The 17824-nt window shown below is 50.5% G+C and overlaps 1 protein-coding gene across 5 annotated transcripts in view; it reads right to left on the bottom strand.

Annotated features, from left to right (window-relative positions):
- TBC1D1 (TBC1 domain family member 1) overlaps nt 1-16748 on the bottom strand; it is a 241533-nt gene extending 224785 nt beyond the window's left edge. For 2 of the 5 annotated variants that reach the window (XM_073646157.1, XM_073646155.1), the window contains exon 1: nt 16603-16739. The gene's annotated coding sequence lies outside the window, so the exon portion shown is untranslated. Of the gene's footprint in view, nt 1-16602 lie in introns of all 5 variants that reach the window. The other 3 variants (XM_073646149.1, XM_073646162.1, XM_073646190.1) reach the window with 3 other exon arrangements.
- Nucleotides 16749-17824: the final 1076 nt, after the last annotated feature.

Here is a 17824-nt window from a genome sequence, read left to right on the forward strand (position 1 = left end):
AGACTCGGTGGTAACCTCTGCTTCGGGGTACATCTTGTCAAGCTCAGAGGATGAAATAGGCGAGGTATCAGGTACAAGGTGTAGAAAAGTCACTGTCTCTTTGTTATCTGGTGGTACCCCGGAGGATTCAGGAAACAACTGGGGGTCCTCCGCCGGGTTGGAGGGGTGCCAAGACTCGGGGGTAACCTCTGCTTCGGAGTACACTAGGTCGGACTCACTGGAAGAAGCGGGCGAGGTATCAGGTACCGAGTATAGGAGAGTCTCTGTCCATTCGCTCTCAGGTAGCACCCCGAAGGGTTCAGGAGACAACTGGAGGTCCTCCGCCTGGTCGGAGGGGTGTAGAGACTCAGGGATAACCTCTGCTTCGGAGTACACTAGGTCGGACTCACTGGAAGAAGCGGGCGATGTATCAGGTACCGAGTATAGGAGAGTCTCTGTCCATTCGCTATCAGGTAGCACCCCGAAGGGTTCAGGAGACAACTGGAGGTCCTCCGCCTGGTCGGAGGGGTGTAGAGACTCGGGGATAACCTCTGCTTCGGAGTACACTAGGTCGGACTCACTGGAAGAAGCGGGCGAGGTATCAGGTACCGAGTATAGGAGAGTCTCTGTCTATTCTCTCTCAAGTAGCACCCCGAAGGGTTCAGGAGACAACTGGAGGTCCTCCGCCTGGTCGGAGGGGTGTAGAGACTCGGGGATAACCTCTGCTTCAGAGTACACTAGGTCGGACTCACTGGACGAAGCGGGCGAGGTATCAGGTACAGAGTATAGGGAAGACTCTGTCCATTCGCTACCAGGTAGCACCCCGAAGGGTTCTGGAGACAACTGGAGGTCCTCCTCCAGGTAGTAGAGATGCACAGACTCGGAGGTAATCACTGCTTCGGAGTACCCTTGGACAGGCTCACCGGTTAAAGTGGGTGAAGCATCAGATACCGGGTGCAGGAAGTCCTCCTGTGTGGATTCTAGGTGTGCAGAAGTCTCTTTGGGCAGGAGAACTGGTGCGCTACCCACGCACATTACCCGTCGGGGCTGCTCCGGGATACAGGGAAATGAAGCTTCAGAAGGGACTTCAAGGTTGGGATCAGGAGGTCTTTGGGAGGACAGACCCTGGCGTGACGGCTTGCCTCTACGCCTAGCACGTCTGGACTGCCTCTTGAGGTTGGGAGAAGTATTCCGGAGAGCGTAGTCATCCTGTGTGGATTCTGGATGGGCAGTAGTCTCTTCGGGCAGGAGGACTAGTATGCTACCCACACACATTACCCATCGGGGCTGCTCCGGGATATCGGGAAGTGAAGCTTCAGCAGGAGCCTCCGGGTTAGGGTCATTGAAGACCATTAGAAAGGCCACCAGGAAGGCCTGCAAGTCCAGGACGATAGGAACCTGTGCGTCCCATAGGGGGGTGATCCATTTCAAGGCATCACCCGCTAGGTAAGACATCATGAATCCCACCTTAACCCGATCGGTGGGAAAACAAAGAGGGTAGAACTTGAAGTGTAGCAAGCATTGCTCCACAAATGCATGACTCTGTCTTGGATCCCCATAGTACCATGGCGGATCCGCAGGAACGAGTGCAGAAAGTTCCATCTGGACGGGTGCGTAATTCGACTGGAACTCAGCTAGTAGCAAAAAAAAAAAAATAAATAAATTTCTTCTAGATGCACGTATTCGCTGGAAAAGGTCTCAGATAGCGAAGGCCGTGGGGCTCAACGGGAACCATGGCCTGAGCATGCTGTAATGCACACGCTCGGGCTGAGTGGCGTGTGCGTGTATATGTAGTGATTCCACTGGACCGTGCCGGAGAGTGAATGCCTGGAGGGGCGTAACTAAGTATCCACCCGATCCGACCAGGGTAGCACGACGGCATACGACGCCAGTGCACTAAGGAGGAACCGAGCAGAGGGACCAGGTGCTACTCCAGGACAGACCCCGGACACGGCTGTTGACCCACACAGGGGAATACAGGAACAGGCAGGTTAGGCTGGCACACAGACTGCTGGGTATAGGCAGACACGGCTGGTATGCAGACTGGCGGATGCTGGTAAGCACGACTGGTATGCAGGCAGGGAGGTACTGGCGGGTACGACAGGTTGGAGCACCGAGTGGATAGGACCCAGTACAGACTGGGACTCAGGAACAGAACCGCAGATGCGGTGGACAAACAGCAGAGTGAGGCCGCCCAGAGCGGCGAGCAAGAGAAGAACAAGACGAGACCGCCTGGAGCGGTGAGTGAGAGAAGAGCAGGACAAGGCCGCCTGGAGCGGTGAGCGAGAGAGGAGCAGGACGAGACTGCCGAAGCAGCGAGCAAAGGGTCAGAGCAGAGCGAGACTGCCGGAGCAGCGAGCAAAGGGTCAGAGCAGAGCGAGACTGCCGGAGCAGCGAGCAAAGGGTCAGAGCAGAACGAGACCGCAGACGCGGTAGACAGGGCTGAGCAGAGCAGAACCGCAGACGCGGTAGACAAGGCTGAGCAGAGCGAAACCGCAGACGTGGTGGACAAGGCTGAGCAGAGCAGAACCGCAGACGCGGTGGACAAGGCTGAGCAGAGCAAAACTGCAGACGCGGTAGACAAGGCTGAGCAGAGCAGAACCGCAGACACGGTAGACAAGGCTGAGCAGAGCAAAACCGCAGACGCGGTAGACAAGGCTGAGCAGAGCGAAACCGCAGACGCGGTGGACAGGGCTGAGATAAATCGCCGAAGAGGTAAACAAAGACAAAGCAAAGGGGACAGGGCTCTGTTCACACGGAACAGAAAGAAAGGCAGAGCCATATACACACTAGATACTTGCATAGAAGTAGCGAGAGGACTCCAACTCACAAACGGAAGTGCAGCGACAATGAGAAGGAGTTAGGTGCAGGTTCAGACACTACAGAAAAAGGGAGCAAACGGACATAAAGGCAAAACAGATAAGAAACTAGGAGACAGTTCAGACAAGAACAGTTACTGCAACAAAATGCAGGAACGAGCCTAGGTAAAGCCAAGTGCTGGTTCAGACACTGCAGAAAAAGGGAACAAACGGACATAAAGACAAAACAGGTAGGAAGCTAGGAGACAGTTCAGACAGGAACTGTACTGCAACAAATACAGGAACGAGTCTGGGTATGTGGCCCCCAGAGGGCGAGACGAACAGGCTAGGAGAGTGTGCAGACAGGCTTGCAAATACAGCCTTAGGAAGGCAGACAGACAGCTGGCTAGAGGGCACAGACAGGACACAGTTCAGACACGGGAATTGATACCGATAGGCAGGAAACATAGACAGGACCTGGCATGTCAGCGACCAGAAGCCAACTGACAGAACACAATGCTCAGGCAAGGATTCCAGGAAAGAGCTGGGGTAAATACCAGGTGACAGACAGCAATAGGCTGAGGACGCACAAGGGGTGTGCCCGCAGCAGCTACAAGAAGCAGGAAGTGATCGGGTGCCGCCCTTAAGCAGAAGAAACAGAGGCAAGCAGACAGCATGGAGGAAAGCCAGAGTGATAGTCTGGACTGGAAATCAAGTGCGCGCTCTTGCACAGTGGGAGATGGACCACTATGCAAGGACGCCGCCAGGTATGTTACATTGGCTCTTCACCAATCGCCGCACGAGTGCCTCATCCTGACTTTCCCTGGTGTATGGCTAGCACTAGTCGATCTCCACTAAACTCTATAGACAACAAGGGTAGACAAACAGGGGGAAATTGCTTAGCTTCAGACGACTCCAAACAAATGTGCACATGTCCTCAATCTCCAGAGAGGACGAAGTACTGCTCTTGCTAAAGCCTCACAAGTAGAATGATTATCGCTGGCACTTCCCTGTCAGTCACACCAGGTATTTATACACCAAGGCCAGGAAGCTAATTAGCCAGAGGGAGGTAGCCGCTGGGTCCTAGAGACAGCCAGCCTCTAAGAAGATGTCTTTAATGCCAATCATAGAGATCTCCTGCAATCAACTGCAGAGCGACTGTCTGTCACCTCTGACACACCCGTGACAGTACCCCCCCCCCCTCTACGAGTGGCCACCGGACACTCAGGACCGGGTTTCTCAGGAAAAGAGATGTGAAATGAGCGAACCAATCTGGGAGCGTTCACCTCTGACGCTGAAACCCACATCCTCTCCTCTGGCCATAGCCTTTCCAGTGCACCAAGTATTGTAGAGAATGACGTTGGAGACGAGATTCTACAATCCTTGAAATCTGGAACTCCAGATTACCATCAACCATTATTGGGGGCGGTGGTAGAGGTGAGGGCTCAAGAGGTTCCACATATTTTTTAAGTAAGGACCTATGGAACACGTTGTGGACTTTAAGAACCTGAGAAAGTTCAAGACGAAACTCTGCTGGGTTAATGACGGTTATTTTATAGGGACCAATAAACCTAGGTCCCAGCTTCCAAGAAGGAACTTTCAATCTTATATTCCTGGTAGACAAACAGGGGGGAATTGCTTAACTTTAGACAACTCCAAACAAATGCGCACACGGCCTCAAGCTCCAGAGAGGACGAAGTAGTGCTCTTGCTAAAGCCTCACAAGTAGTAATGAATATCGCCAGCACCTCCCTCTCAGACACACCAGGTATTTATACACCCATGCCAGGGAGCTAATTAGCCAGAGGGAGGTAGCTGTTGGGTCCTAGAGACAGCCAGCCTCTAAGAAGATATCTGTAATGCCAAACGTAGAGATCTCCTGCAACCAACTGCAGGGTGACTGTCTGTCACCTCTGACACACCCGTGACAGTATAACTTTGATTTTTTGGGTTATCCCCAGGTTTTAGTTTTTCAACTTTCTTTTATTGATTTCATATCTGTCACACCAAGTGTGGGAAACACAGAGGAAAGAGGGAAAGGGAGCCAAGACACTAGGGAAAGGAGGGAGTGGAGACCTCCTAGACTGGTCTAGTATCACCCTGTCTCCTCTACAGTCCCTATATTGCCTCTTCAGCAATCGCCGCACGCGTGCCTCGCCCTGTCTTTCCCTGGCATATGGCTAAGGCTAGGGATGGGAGGAGATGAGCACTAGTCGATCTCCACTAAACTCTATAGACAACAAGGGTAGACAAACAGGGGGAATTTGCTTAGCTTTAGACGACTCCAGACAAATGCGCACAAGGCCTCAAGCTCCAGAGAGGATGAAGTACTGCTCTTGCTAAGCCTTCACAAGTAAAAATGAATATAGCCGGCACCTCCCTCTCAGACACACCAGGTATATACTGTATACACCCAGGCCAGGGAGCTAATTACCAGAGGGAGGTAGCCGCTAGGTCCTAGAGACAGTCTCTCATCGAAGAAGATGTCTGTAATGCCAAACGTAGAAATCTCCCGCCACCAACTGTAGGACGACTGTCTGTCACCTCTGATACACCCGTGACAATATCTTTGCATATTTACAAATCCTATGAACTCAGACGATACCAGACAGATGAGGATTGGTGGTGGCCTTATTATTGGCACGCCTTATTATTGGCACACCTTGGTAGTAACTTGATTATTAATTTTTTAAAATGTTTTATAACTTGTGTATTTTTCATGTTTTTTTTGTTGCTATTTATAATATAAATGTTATATATGGGGATCTGAAAGCAACGGCATACTTCTTTTTCATTGTGTCTAGTGTGTTAATACACTCACCGCTGTTTTCTCCAGGATCCCTCGCCGTTCTTCTCTTCTCAGTGACGTCACTGCTCTTCAGATTCTCTGGGTCACACTGCGCTTGGCATGACCCAGAAGTAGCCTGTTACAACATAAGTATGCTGTTACCTTAGACTTACATTATAAAAAGAGACTTCCGCCTCAGGCATAGAGCTGGCTAGTCTGAAGAGTTTAGTCGGCTAGTCTGAAGAGCAGTGATGTCACTGAGAAGATGACCAGAATGGCATTGGAGCCTAGAGAAAGCAGCAGTAGGTGAGTATATTAATGTATACTCTACACTAAATACAGATATACACACATTTAATGAAATAAATATATTCATGGAAGAGCTTTTTTAAATAGTAGCCAGTACACAGCTGACATCAATTACAGTGATTCTGATTAACCCCTTATAAAGTTTATCTGTTCTAGTCGGATTTTTCTGACTTTTTTTAATTGTTTTTTTTTCAGCAAATAGCTTACAACATAGCAAAGGGGTCTCATTGTTGAAAGTTATCAGTCAAATTTCAAGGCATTAGATATACCATGGAACACTGTGAAGACAGTCATCAAAAAGTGGCTTAAATTTGGCAGAACAGTGACATTACCTACAACTGCACGTCCCTCAAAAATAGATGAAAAGACAAGAAGGAAAATTGGTCCAGGCAGCTGCAAAAAGGCCTACAGTACCATTAAAGGAGCTGCAGTAATTTTTGGCAAGAACTGGTTGTGTATTGTGACGCACCCCTGGGCCTGTGTCGCACAGCGTTGCGCATGCAGGAGCTTACCCTGAGCCGGATCTGTTGAGGGTTGTAGTCTCGTGGCGGTGACCCGGTCCGTGCCCAGGGAGTCAGACTAAGTGGCGTTGTATTAGTGGTAGATGTTGGACGACTACGCCACCCGTTGAATGCAGCGAAGGAGCTGCCGCTGCAGGGCAGACCGCTGAGGCCGGTGGTAGGATTGTGCAGCGTGGTAGTATCACCCCCAACGGGAGGGGTATGGCCTCAGGGCAGCCGACGTGGATGATGGGGGTATCAGGAATCACTCAGAGACGATGCGGTGTAGTTCAGGGTCTTTACTGGTGATAAAGATAGACCCTCCCGGAGTACTGGCTAGCGATCGGGGCCTGGTCAGTCCTTGAGCAGATGGGATCTCCCCTGGCCAGGCGGAGTTGTAGGCCTCCCAAACTGACTGTACTCTTCTGGCTACCTTGCTAGAGGCGGGTATAAGTAGCCCACGTCCCTGAGTGTACCGTGTGGTGCTCACCCGTATGGCCGGTGACTCGGGGCCTTCTAGTGGCGTCCGCTCCACGACGGCGGTGCTGGTCCCACGCGTGTGACCGTGCCTTCGGGTTTCTTGGCCAGAGGACCTGAAATCCCCTGCCGGGCGGTTTCTGCTGCTGGGTAAAGATTAGTCCCCACAGCCTCGGACTCCGGGTCCGGTGATAGCTTCTCAGTCAGGGCGAGCTCTGCAGCTGCCAGCCCCTGACTCCTTATAGCACTGCTCCCACAGAGCTCCTGATGTTCTTCTCCTATATCTGCTGCTCTTCTCTGTCTCTACTTCTTCTCTACTCACTAACCCTGCCTCAGCCCTAGGTTTATATAGGGGAAGTTCTTCCCCTCCCAGGACTGGGCAGGAGGTGTGGCATGCAAAGGATCCCTGACCAAGAGACCTCCCACCTGCTCTCAGACATAACATTGCTGTTACTGTGGAAACCAGACCCCTGGGGTGCCACATTCCCCCCTAGTGAAATTTAGTACTCCGGAACTAAACATATTTTTAGAAAAACATAACAAGGTATAAACAATTATAATACAATAAGAAAAACACATAAAGATGGTTACGGCGTGTCCGCAACCGGGTGCAGTTTTGAAGAAAAACAAGGTGTCCATTTCACCAAAACAGGGAGACGTAACCAGGTAGGGGTCTGTCCTGCCCCGAGTCCTTAACAGTCTTTAGTCCATTCCTAGGTTACGCTCCAACCAATTGTACAAGGATTCCCGGTAAACCCACCAAGGACTCCTAAAAATAACTAGAAACACATAATTATTTACAAGTAACAGACAGGTGACCTCAATAAAACAATTTAAACACTTCAAATCCTCCAACGTGCGGGTAACTGGCCTCTAGTGGCCCTAGTGGACCTACGGAGCTGACTGTCTGGCCCTGAACTACAGGGTGTAGGAGCTGTCAAGGGTAAACTGGGCAGCTGTTTACGGGCTCTTTGGCTCACTAGGGGTACGGCAGGCTCACTATGAGCAGAGGGTTGATCCTCCTGTTCTGCTTGTGTGGAGTCTGCTGCCTCCTGGACCGGCTGCTCTTCCAGCTCTACCTGTTGCTCCGTAGGCACTTGGGATGCTGGTTGGAGGAACGTGAGGACGGGTACCACAACTGCACCATTGACTTGAGTCCAGGACCGAGGGAAGTCTCCGAGCACAGTACTAACCATATCTTCCCTTTCCTCTACGGGTCGAGAGTCTTCTTGCTCTCCTTCTGGGTTCCGTAGCTGTTCGGGACACTTCTTCAGGTGATCCCGGGATACAATGGCTGTGGTTTCCCCTCCGTCTTTACTGATGGTACAAACCTTCGGGTTGTCGTGGCTTGAGGGCAGTACGGTGTACGGGTCCTTCTCCCACTGGTCGTCCAACTTGTGGAGCCTCTTCAAGACCTGCTCTCCGGGTACCAGGGGAACAGCGGGAGCATACTGGTTGTAAGTTTTCTCTTGTCTTTCCCTAGCGAGACAGAGACTTCGCTCCACGCTCTCCTGTACTTTCCGGTACTGCTGCTGCCTCTCGGTGTCCCAGTCTGCTTCCGGTGAAGTGTCCTCGGGTGTCAGGACTCCCATCTCCAGGTCAACAGGTATCTTACCAGGCCTTGCCCTCATTAGGTAAGCCGGGGTACAGTTGGTGGAACCTACAGGGATGTAGTTGTATAGGTCCACCAGGTCGGGCAGCTTCTCAGGCCACAGACTGCGTTCTTCCAGGGGCAACGTTTTCAGAAGATCCATTACCACCTGGTTCATTTTCTCACAAAGTCCATTAGTTTGCGGATGATAGGGTGTCGTCCTTATCTTCCGGCAGCCATACAGATTGCAGAATTCCTGGAAGACCTCCGCTTCAAAGGCAGGTCCCTGGTCCGTCAGCACTTGGTCCGGGTACCCGTGTGGACGGCAGAAGTGCTGCTGGAAGGCTCTAGCTGCTGTTTGAGCTGTTAAGTCCTTAACGGGGACGACAACCAAGAACCGGGAGTAATGATCCACGATGGTTAACGCGTAGACGTAGCCACTTCTGCTTGGGGTCAGTTTTACATGATCCAAGGCTACCAGTTCCAACGGCTGCCGGGTGACGATGGACTGCAGGGGAGTCTTCTGGCTGGCACGGTCCTTCCTCCTCAGGTTGCACGGGCCACAGTCTCTGCACCACCTCTCGATGGTTCCCCTCATGCCTACCCAGTGGAACCGCCCGCGCAGCAGGAACTCCAGCTTCTTCCATCCGAAGTGTCCAGCCCCGTCGTGGTATGCCTCCATCACCATGGCTGCGTCTCTTCGTGGCACCACTACTTGCCAGATTAGTTCATGCGTCCGGGAGTTAACCATCCTGCGGCACAACTTCCCCTTGTAAAGGAACAGTCTACTCTTTTCTGCCCACAGTTGCTTGGCTTCCTCCGGAGCGTCTGGGTCAAGGCGAGCCTCTGGCCGAGTCAGCATCTCCTTCACCAGCCGGACGGCAGGGTCACTGTCTTGCGTTTCCGCCCAGTTGTAGTGAGGTAAGGGGTTAAGCGTAGCGCCTTGCTTACTCCTTACCCGATGGGAATACTGGATAGTCCCATGACGGTGAAACGCGGGGAGTTCGACTTCTTCCAGTCCCTCTGGATCTTCTCCTACGTCCGGTAGGTTTGGCATCCTGGACAGGGCGTCCGCGTTGGTATTGGAGCGTCCTGCCCGGTATTTGATGGTGAACTCGTAGTTGGACAGACGGGCCATCCATCTCTGCTCTAGGGCACCGAGTCTTGCCGTGTCCAGGTGTGTCAACGGGTTGTTATCCGTGTACACGGTGAACCGGGAAGAAGCGAGGTAGTGCTTAAAGCGTTCGGTGACTGCCCACATCACTGCCAGGAACTCTAGCTTAAATGAGCTGTAATTCTCAGGGTTTCTTTCGGTGGGTCGCAGTTTTCGACTGGCGTAAGCGATTACTCGTTCTTTCCCCTGCTGGATCTGGGACAGTACGGCTCCTAGCCCGATGTTACTTGCGTCGGTGTAGAGGATAAAGGGCTGGCTGTAATCAGGGTACGCCAGGATTTCATCCCCCGTGAGGGCCATCTTCAGCTGGCGGAAGGACTCTTCTTCTAAATTCTCCCATTTGAAGGGCGGCTTCTGGTTCTTGGCCTTCCGGGACTGGCCTATCAGGAGGTCCTGCATAGGAGCTGCCTTTTTGGTGAAACCGGGGATGAATCTGCGGTAATAGCCTACCAACCCGAGGAACTGCCGCACTTCCTTTACACTGGAGGGACTTGGCCATTCCTTAATTGCGGTGATCTTATCAGGGTCGGGAGCCACTCCGTCAGCGCTCACCACGTGTCCCAGGTACTGCACCTTTGGTTTTAGGAGGTGACACTTGGAGGGTTTTACCTTTAGGCCGTAGTTTGCCAGAGCTTCGAACACTTCCGCCAGGTGTTTCAGGTGGTCCTCATAAGTCTTGGAATATACGATGACATCGTCCAGGTACAACAGGACCGTCTCGAAGTTTTTGTGGCCCAGACAGCACTCCATTAATCGTTGAAAGGTTCCTGGTGCGTTACAGAGTCCGAACGGCATGCAGGTAAACTCGCTAAGTCCCATCGGGGTGGTGAATGCGGTCTTCTCCCGGTCCGCTTCTGCTACAGGAACCTGCCAGTACCCGCTAGTGAGATCCAAGGTAGAGAAGAAGTTAGCAGATCTTAAAGCAGCCAAAGACTCCTCTATCCTTGGTAAGGGGTACGCATCCTTGTGTGTGATACGGTTGATTTTCCGGTAATCTACACACATCCTCATGGTGTTGTCTTTCTTTTTGACTAAGACTAGTGGAGCTGCCCAGGGGCTACAGCTATCCCTGATCACCCCAGCCTCCTTCATGTCCCTAAGCATCCCCTTGGCGTGTTGGTAGTGTGCAGGGGGTACGGGTCGATACCTCTCTTTTATGGGAAGATGGTCTCCCGTGGGGATGTGGTGTTCTACCCCCTTGACTCGCCCGAAGTCTAACGGGTGTTTACTAAACACTCTCTCGTACTCTTGAACCACCCAATAGACTCCCTGTCTCTGGTGTGAGGGAGTGGAGTCAGTACCCAAATGTAGTTGCTGACACCAGTCCTCCATTGTTTCCTTAGAGCCGTTACTTTCCTCCGGGGAAGATGGAGGCAAGGGTTCTACGGACTGTATGGAATTTTGATTGATGGTATACAATTTGGCTAGCGTGGCATACCGGGGCAGGTACACTTCCCTCTTCCCGATATTTATTATGCGAACGGGCACCCTCCCATGGCGTACATTGACCACCCCCCGTGCTGTCAAAATGGTGGGCCTACTGTCTGAGTAAACTGGTTCTACCACTGCCTGGTAATCTCTACCTCTCAGACCAATAGCTGCCCGGCACCAAATCATCATTTCACTTTTTGGGGGCATGGCAATAGGGAAAGGGTCACACATTCTTACGCTACCAATCTCACCACCGGAGAGTTCTATCTGTTGCCGTCGCATCAGTGCCCGGATCTCTTTCTGGAGCACTCGCTGCTGGCCGGAGCTGGCGTTCTTGGCAACCTGCTGTAAAAGGAAAATCACCTCTGCAAGACAATTTTCAATTACATTAGTTCCTAGAGTTATCTTTGGGTGACTCTCGTGCTTGTCAATGTCTACAATGATCAGTCCCTGTGCCGCCAGTTCAACTCTACCGATTTTAATGGTCACCTCTTTAAATCCAATCTGTGGCACGGGCTGACCATTGCTGGCGATGATACTCAAATCGTCGTCAGGGTAGCGGGTGATATCCGAGTCATTCCAGTTCTGCTTGAAGAGCACGTACGGGATAGTGGTAACCTGTGACCCGGTGTCCAGTAGGGCACTCATAGGGATGCCATCCAGTACCACTGGCAAGACTGGACATCCTCCCACATATTTGTCGCGCCAGTTCGATGGGCCTGATGATCTTTTTCCTGGGGTTTGGCCCTCTACCCCAGGTTGTGCCAGTTTAAAGGACAGTACCTTGCCATATGTCCGGGTTGATTGCAGCGGCGGCAGATGGGTTGTCCGTCCTCGTTGTATCGGTCGCTGGGTCTTCCTCTGGCCGGTGGGGTCCTCCTTGGTCGACGCCACGGGATGTCCTCCGGTCCGGATGCCGGCTGGAACTTCCCTGGAGTGGAAACCTGTAAAGACTGCACAGTTCGGGTTAGCGCGGCAACGCTTTTAGCTAGCTCTTGGACCTGATGGTGCAGGTCTGGAGCCGGGTCATTGTTCAAAGCCTGCGCATCAGCTCCCACAGGCCCTGCCGACAAGGGTGCCGCCTCCTGGTGGTAAGTGGTAGTGGGGCGTCTGTGGGTCACAACGCCACCTGGTGCCGGTTCTCGGAGCACCCGGATGGCTCTGTCCTTGAACTGTGCAAATCCCAGATGAGGGTCCTGTAAGGCCATTGCCCGCAACTGGGTTCGGTGGGCATTGCAATATAAACCCTCTATAAATTGTTCAGTCAACAGCCTGTCCTCGTCTCCCACGCCGTCAGGGTCGGTCTGCTTAATGGTTCTCAGGGCCTCTTGTAGGTTCAGGGCATAGTCCCTTATACTCTCGTGTGCTCGCTGCTTGCACCCGTAGAATCTAAGCTTGATCTCGGCTGAGGTGCGGGTTTCAAAGGTGTCCCTCAGCCGGGTTAGTATCCCTGCAACAGTCCTCCCCCCAGGTGGCCAGGACTTTACCTCCCTTTGGGCTGCCCCGGTTAATTGGGCCACCAGGATGCTCACTTTTTGCTCTTCTGTGAGGGGATACACCTGGAAGAGGCTATCCAGCTTTTCTCTAAAGTCATGCAGGGTATGTGACTCTCCTGAGTACTGGGGTAGCCAGGCCGCTCCCGGGATATAGGGCATGGTGAAAGGCATGACTGCAGCAGCGGTGGCGCTGGCGGGGGTTGAGGCAGTGAAGCTCTCCTCCGTATCCGACATCTTCCTCCCCCCTAGTGGACCGTGGCCTACCTTGCGATGATCCTCTTCCGTAGGCCGCGGCTCCGCAGTGGATCGTCAGGGTTGAGGACCTTCCGTCGCGCTCCTGTGACGTCGGCGTCTGCTGGGCTCCTTCCAGGACCTTACGCAACGTCCGGACGTGAGGCGGGGCTTCAGTTCTCGCGCGCTTTCGGAGTCCACGCCCCTCTTCTTCCCGCGCGGCGTTTTCAAGATGGCGTCCAACGGCGGGAAAACTCCACGGATGGCGGGAAGAAGGCAGAAGATGGCGCCGGATGGCGGGAAAACTTCGCGGATGGCGGGAAGAAGGTAGAAGATGGTGCCGGATGGCGGGAAACTTCACCACTGGTAAGTTTGAACAGTCTTTTTCAGGCACGCAGTATCCGGTGGTTGCGGGCACGAGATCCTGCCGACTACGCCAAAAGTTGACGCACCCCTGGGCCTGTGTCGCACAGCGTTGCGCATGCAGGAGCTTACCCGGAGCCGGATCTGTTGAGGGTTGTAGTCTCGTGGCGGTGACCCGGTCCGTGCCCAGGGAGTCAGACTAAGTGGCGTTGTATTAGCGGTAGATGTTGGACGACTACGCCACCCGTTGAATGCAGCGAAGGAGCTGCCGCTGCAGGGCAGACCGCTGAGGCCGGTGGTAGGATTGTGCAGCGTGGTAGTATCACCCCCAACGGGAGGGGTATGGCCTCAGGGCAGCCGACGTGGATGATGGGGGTATCAGGAATCACTCAGAGACGATGCGGTGTAGTTCAGGGTCTTTACTGGTGATAAAGATAGACCCTCCCGGAGTACTGGCTAGCGATCGGGGCCTGGTCAGTCCTTGAGCAGATGGGATCTCCCCTGGCCAGGCGGAGTTGTAGGCCTCCCAAACTGACTGTACTCTTCTGGCTACCTTGCTAGAGGCGGGTATAAGTAGCCCACGTCCCTGAGTGTACCGTGTGGTGCTCACCCGTATGGCCGGTGACTCGGGGCCTTCTAGTGGCGTCCGCTCCACGACGGCGGTGCTGGTCCCACGCGTGTGACCGTGCCGTCGGGTTTCTTGGCCAGAGGACCTGAAATCCCCTGCCGGGCGGTTTCTGCTGCTGGGTAAAGATTAGTCCCCACAGCCTCGGACTCCGGGTCCGGTGATAGTTTCTCAGTCAGGGCGAGCTCTGCAGCTGCCAGCCCCTGACTCCTTATAGCACTGCTCCCACAGAGCTCCTGATGTTCTTCTCCTATATCTGCTGCTCTTCTCTGTCTCTACTTCTTCTCTACTCACTAACCCTGCCTCAGCCCTAGGTTTATATAGGGGATGTTCTTCCCCTCCCAGGACTGGGCAGGAGGTGTGGCATGCAAAGGATCCCTGACCAAGAGACCTCCCACCTGCTCTCAGACATAACATTGCTGTTACTGTGGAAACCAGACCCCTGGGGTGCCACATTTGCATGTGACAACAGTCTCCCACAGAAGAAACCCTTTTCTTACAAAGAAAAACATCCAAGCCTGGCTATGTTTTGCCACAACCTACATCAAAACTGCCAAAGGCATGTGAGAAAACGTGTTTTGGTCTGATGAGACCAAGGTTGAACTTTTTAGCCATAATTCCAAAAGGTATGTTTGACATAAAGCCAACACTGTGCATCACCAAAAGAACACCATACACACAGTGAAGCATGGAGGAGGCAGTATTATGCCATGGGGCTGTCTTTCAGCAGCAGAAACGGAGGCTTTTGTGAAGGTGGAGGGTAAGGTGAAGGTGGAGGTGCAATAAAGCCTTCAAGTGTCGGCTAAAAAGCTGAAGCTTAAGAGGAATTTTACCCTTTAGCATGATAACAACCCTAAGTATACCTCCAAATCAAGAAAAGAATGTCTTCACCAAAAGAAGATCAAGGTTTAAGAATAGCCCAGCCAAAGCCAAGACCTAAGTTGAATTGATAATCTGTGGGTTCACATGAAGAGGGAGCTGCACACAGGAGATGCCCTAACAATCTGACAGACATGGAGCGCAACTGCAATGAAGCGTGGGCAAAGGCTACCAAGTCTAGATGTACCATGCTGATAGACTCCTACCCAGAAAGACTATATGCCGTCATAAATTCAAATGATACTTCAACAAATATTAGTTCAAGACTGGGTATATTTATGCAACCACATTATTTTAGTTCTTTCTTTTTCTTTTTCTGCCTGAAAATATTTCAATTGAATTGTACAGATTATAGGGAACATTCAAGTTGGACAAAGTTCTGAAATGATTTTTCTTGGTAAGAATTTATTTGCATGACAAAAACCTGCCATTTTAACAGGGGTGTAGACTTTTTTTTTATATCCACCGTATCTACAACATCCTACTAAATCAACAATTCCCCAGAGTTTCTTTAAATTTTAATGTTGGACAAAGCATAATTTAGGGAACCAATTGGTCTTGAGGCACATGCCTTCCAATCAATATCAGCCCATCTTGGTAGAGAACTCTTAGGATGAGTTTGAGCTCATCTTTAAGCAATATCATATATAGAGGAGAGGTTTAAAGCACCATTATTCTTCCCGAGACCTTAGAGACAAAGACAGCCTATTTAACGAGTTTTTGGATGTTTAACCTTCCTAACAAATTTAAGCAATTGACACCGAAGGGAGGTGAGGTCTTTAAAAGTGATATGGACTAACTGAGTCTAACAATAATATAGGAAGCTTAGAAGGAAGTTAGGGGGAACTCTCTTGTGTTGGACGTTTATAACATATCAAAATGAATGGAAAGCGCTGTGCATGATATAGGCTTAATCACTTAGTCATTTATGGTATATCCACAGTTTATGCCAGAAAAGCCTGATATGTTCTATGTTTCTCTTCTGTTTCTGTAATTCTTATAGAAATTAATGGAGAGAATTGCAAAATTGTGTGGTCAACTCTCCACCTATTTCCCATCTGGATGCAGCGGCAGCATCATCGTAATGAAATTGGGGTCTCTCATCCTACAAAGAGGATCCACGCCCTGCAGATATTTATGGCACGTCCTTTGGATATGCCACAGGCATCTATAATGGGAATAATCCTAAAAAGGGAACCGGGCAGCACAATTTCACTACTGACCCAAACGTTATAGTTGTGTCGGTCCTAGTACAACAATAAAAAGGATACCTGTCTTGTAGTAATCCGACGTGTCACTGCTGAGAAATCAAGCTTTGAACTTATATGCAAATTAGCCTTGAAGTGCTTTAGTGTGCCTCAATGCACTTCCATGCTTATTTGCATATGGATTCAAACCTTGATTTCTCAGCACTGACACGTCGGATTATTACAAGACAGGTATCATTTTTATTGTTTTACTAGGATCGATTTAGCTGTAGCACTTGTTTCGGTATTAAAATCGTCCTGACAGATTGCCTTTAAGAGGACTTTATCAGTAAGTAACAGGCAATATAGTTCACTGGACAGCTCTCCACAACTGGATGAGGATGAAATATGAATTATAGAAAGATGAAACTACAGGGACGTATAACCTCAGATGAAAGGAAAGACTTTGCATTATCACAACCGGTTATCAGTCCTCCTGTGTGAATTCGCACTGGTGCATTCAATCTTTTATTAATCCTACTAGTGATCTTGCCAGGATACTGTTTTCATCTATGTACAAGACCGTTCTCATATTGCCATCATATTATTATGATGCCTGGTATTCTGCAATTAATGAGAGTATCCTCCCTCCCTATGGGTTAATGACATGAGGATGGTATTAATTACTCACTAAATTCACCTACATGAACCGTCCAGCCTGGGCACAACACTAGATCTGTGTGTAATGCAGATACATGGGACAAGTGACACCTACCTGACTGCAGAGTCTGGGGATAAATGGAGCATTGCAGGGGATATTCCTCCGGCCAGAACAGCAAATAGCAAGTCACACCATGGACGACCCCAGAAGAGGATGAGCCCTTTCCTCCCTCTCCACACATTACACTGCAAAGCAACAAGCACAGAACAGCATGAGGGACAGAGATGGGGAGGGACAGAAAGAGGACATAAAAAGGATCAGCGCGGTCTGATTGGGTCATGTGGGGGGAGAGGATGAGAGGAGATATGTGCATGATCTATAGGGTGGTATATGTATAGCAGGAGGGATTAGACCAGGCATGAAGCTGGGTGCATGTGAAAGTGTGTGCCAGGCTATGTATGTATAGGCAAGCGAAGGGCTGGCACAATGTGTCACGTAACCATTACTTTGCTAGTTTTGCATTAGTGGGTTCTGTCTGTGCTGTGGTTTACCAGTGCGGGTTACATTGCAAGACATTTCTGAGAGTCAATCAGGAAACGTTCATTTCTTTGTAAATATCATAAAAACACGATTCATGGTATGAATATTTAGGGCAAAGAAGTAGCCGAACCAAATATATTCCTATTTTTTATTTTTCAGGTAAGAAGATTAAAAACAATGTGAATGGTGGCCAGTGTGCAAAAAATTACATATAGAAGGTTTAAAGGGGTGCAATTTTTTTTTACATAGATTCATGTATTTGGGGCTAAAAATCATGTTTGCAATTCAGTTACATTAAATATTTGCACCATTTTGCTTTCATAGGTTCTTTGTTTCCTTGCACATCCAACTTTGGGGTTGTCTGTGGTCAACAATCAGCTGAAAGGAGCTAAAAACAAAAGGCAGAGAAAAGAGCCACAAACTCTCCCTTTGGACTGTGACAGTTTCTCAGTTATCTCATTCTGCAGCCAGCAATAGACCGTGCAGCACAGAGGCTGCAGAAGGCAAAATCTATTTACAAAAATTATTTTTAGTTAACAATACAAGCATTTAACTTAAGGACCTTGGGATTTTCCATTTTTGCATTTTCCATTTTTGCTCCCCTTGTTCCCGGAGCCATAGCGTTTTTATTTTTTGGTCAATATGGCAGTGTGAGGGCTTCTTTTTTTGTGGGATGAGTTGTACTTTTGAACGACATTACTGGTTTTACCATATCGTGTACGGGAAAACGGGAAAAAAAATCCAGTGCGGTGAAATTGCAAAAAAAGTGCAATACCACAGATGTTTTTTTTTTTTT

The sequence above is a fragment of the Phyllobates terribilis genome, unplaced genomic scaffold, assembly GCF_046119375.1.
Source record: "Phyllobates terribilis strain yellow unplaced genomic scaffold, ASM4611937v1 Scaffold_1__5_contigs__length_1240528914, whole genome shotgun sequence".
Classification (NCBI taxonomy): Eukaryota; Metazoa; Chordata; class Amphibia; order Anura; family Dendrobatidae; genus Phyllobates; species Phyllobates terribilis.